Here is a 3,383-nt window from a genome sequence, read left to right as displayed (position 1 = left end):
TAGCGCCCAACTGTAAGGGGGTTGACAGGCAGACCATCTGTCTGAAATGCGGCATCGCAGGCCATCGGGCTAAGACCTGCACAGCTACTCCAAAGTGCATCATTTGCGGCGGTACCCACGTCATCGGGTCTCCACGGTGTGCCGGTGTACTGAATGGCTGATACAACCCTGACGACATCAGCAGCAACGCGAACAGCAGCTACAACCGTTCCAACGACGCTGAAGGTCCTGCAGCTGAATGCGTCCAGGAGTAGGACAGCTCAAGATCTGATGCTGCAGTTCGCGCGAGAGGAGAGAGTGGACGTCATCATCGCATCAGAAATCTACCGCTGTCCAGCCAATGACGGTAGATGGGCGGTTGATGTGTCCGGCAAAGCAGCCATCATCGCTGCCGGAATGCGCCCCATTCAACGCCTGTTTAGCAGCCAAGTTCCGGGATTGGTTGCAGCGGAAGTGGGCGGTATCGTTTTCATCAGCTGCTATGCCTCCCCAACCCTCACCGTCGAGGAGTTTGCCGCTTTCCTTGATGCTGTCTACATCGAAGCCAGAGCTCATCCGCATGTCGTCTTGGCGGGTGACTTTAATGCCTGGCATGAGGATTGGGGTAGTGCCAGGACGAAGGAAAGAGGCGTTGAACTTGCAACGACCACCGCTCTATTAGAGCTTGAGTTGCTAAACCGTGGACGTAGGCCAACGTTCGTGGGCAACGGAGTGGCCAGCGAGAGCATCGTTGACGTCACTTTTTCAACTCCTTCGCTAGCGCAACAAGATTGGAGAGTGCTGGATAATGCGTCGGCCAGTGACCATCGTTACATTAGGTTCACTGTTGGACCTAATGGCAACAACAGCAGCAGTACCAGCAGGCGAAACCATCAGCAGCCGTCAAGATCTCGTCAGCAAGCAGTTCCGAGACGTGCAGGTAAGATGTGGAAGTCTCGGCAATTTCAGGTCGAGCCATTCAAGATCGCGTTGGACGCAGTCCGGTTCCCTGAAGCCGCCACATCACCGGAACAACTTGTTGCCCGACTATCCAGAGCTTGTGACGAGGTAATGCAGCGAGTACGAGCCCCGTCGTACAACATCCGGCCTCAGCTTTACTGGTGGACAGCAGAGATCGCAGCGCTGCGCGATGCTCTCCAGGCCGCTAGCGAGTACGCCCTCAGTCGGAGAAATCCGGATGAGAGAGCCGCAGCCGCCGAAAGAAAGCTGGAGGCAAGGAAGGCTCTGACTCGAGCAATACGACGCAGCAAAGAGAAGGTCATGGCTGATCTGATCGCGCAAGCCAACGACCACCTGTTTGGCGATCTATATAAGATCTTGAAAGCGCGTCTACAAGGCAGTCGTGCCCCGCCTGAAACAGATCCGGTAGTGCTGAAGAGGATTGTTGACGACCTCTTCCCACAACACCCGCCCTTCCGATGGCCTGAGGAAAGCAGCAGTACTACCAACAACATCCGACCAATAGCAGAGGAAGAACTGCTTACCATTGCGGGGAATCTCGCAACTCGAAAGGCGCCGGGATTAGACGGCATCCCGAACGCAGTCCTACGCACCGCCATTCGAGAACATCCCGCAGTTTTCCGAAGAGTTTACCAAGAGTGTCTTGATCGGGGTATATTTCCCGCGGCTTGGAAGAGACAGCGCCTTGTCTTGTTGCCTAAGCCGGGAAAGCCGCCTGGTGAATCCTCCTCGGTCAGGCCTCTTGGCATGATCGACGGTCCGGGGAAAATTCTTGAAAAGCTGCTATTGGACCGGCTCCATGTCCACCTGGAGAACCCCGACGCTCCACGGCTCTCCCCAGTCCAGTATGGGTTCCGGAGAGGAAGATCCACGATCATGGCGGTTCAGCGCGTTGTGCAGGCTGGGCAACCGCCAACCGGACGAACAACCGCGACAAACGATGCTTGATGGTGGTTTCTTTGGATGTAAGAAACGCGTTCAACACATCAAGCTGGTCGGCAACAGCAGCAGCTCTTCAGCAGAAGGAAGTCCCTCCTCAGCTTCGAGCGATACTGGCCAACTGGTTCGAGGACAGGCAGCTCATCTACGACACCGACGATGGCCCAGTTACGCGGAGCCTATCTGCTGGCGTCCCACAGGGGTCCATTTTGGGCCCCACTCTGTGGAACGTCATGTACGACGGCGTACTGGGTCTAGAGCTGCCGGATGGAGTGGAGGTTGTTGGCTATGCCGACGACCTTGCGCTGCTGATACCCGGAACCACTCCACAGCAAACCTCCCAGCTGGCCACCGCAGCAGTGAACACCATCAGCAGCTGGATGACGACGCATCGGCTCGAGTTGGCGCCTGCGAAGACCGAGGCCGTGATGATTTCCACCATGCGGACCGACCCCGAGGGATACGCCATTGACGTCTTGGGCACGCAGCTGCGATCTGCGAAGACGGTCAAGTACCTCGGGATCATCGTCGACGAACATCTGTCCTGGCGACCACACGTCGAGCACGCCTGTGCAAAGGCGCTCCGTGTGGCCAAGTCGGTCTCGCTGATGATGCGAAACCACAGTGGTCCGAAGTGTGCCAAGCGTCGTCTTCTTGTGTCAGTCGTAAATTCCATCCTTCGATATGGCGCTCCTGTTTGGCACGCAGCAGTCGAGCGCCAGGTCAACAGAAGGATGTTGATTCGCGCACAACGAGAGTGTCTGCTCAAAGCGGCGTTCGCATTCAGAACGGTGAGGTATGAGACAGCTGCAGTACTTGCGGGTGTGATACCGATTTGTCTGCTGGTGAAGGAGGACGCTCGCTGTTACCATCGGCAGCACGCTGCAGCAGACACAGCCATCAGTGGGACACCAACAGCAGCGCAGATTCGGCTGGAAGAACGCCAAGATACTTTATACGCTTGGCAGGAGCAGTGGGATGCTGACGCGGCAGCGCCGAATGCCTCACGATTCGTTCGTTGGGCACACCGCGTCATCCCCAACATCGAACAATGGCACTCGCGGAAACATGGAGAGGTAAACTTCTCTCTTGCACAGGTATTGTCGGGACACGGTTTTTTCCGTGACTACCTGTGTCGCATGCGGTTTGCATCGTCCCCGGAGTGTCCCCGCTGCTCCCACGAAGCTGATACAGCCGAGCATGCCTTCTTCCACTGCCCAGCTTTTGCAGCTGTTCGGCATCGGCTCCTGAATGGTGGAGGGTTCGAGGACCTGAACCCAGATACTCTGGTATCGTATCTCCTTCGCGATCGGAGATCATGGAGCACCATCACGGAGCTGGCTGCAAACATTACTTCCACACTCCAGCGGCAGTGGAATGAAGAACGTGCCAACTTGGCGGCCACAAATGCAGCAACCCGTCAACCGGAGGATCCGACAGCACGTCAGGCCGTGTTGACTGCCCGCAACCAACGGCGGAACGAA

This window comes from Anopheles stephensi, unplaced genomic scaffold (assembly GCF_013141755.1).
Source record: "Anopheles stephensi strain Indian unplaced genomic scaffold, UCI_ANSTEP_V1.0 ucontig18, whole genome shotgun sequence".
NCBI classification, from domain to species: domain Eukaryota; kingdom Metazoa; phylum Arthropoda; class Insecta; order Diptera; family Culicidae; genus Anopheles; species Anopheles stephensi.
The sequence above is the reverse complement of the archived record's forward strand: the minus strand, read 5'-3'. Positions refer to the sequence as shown.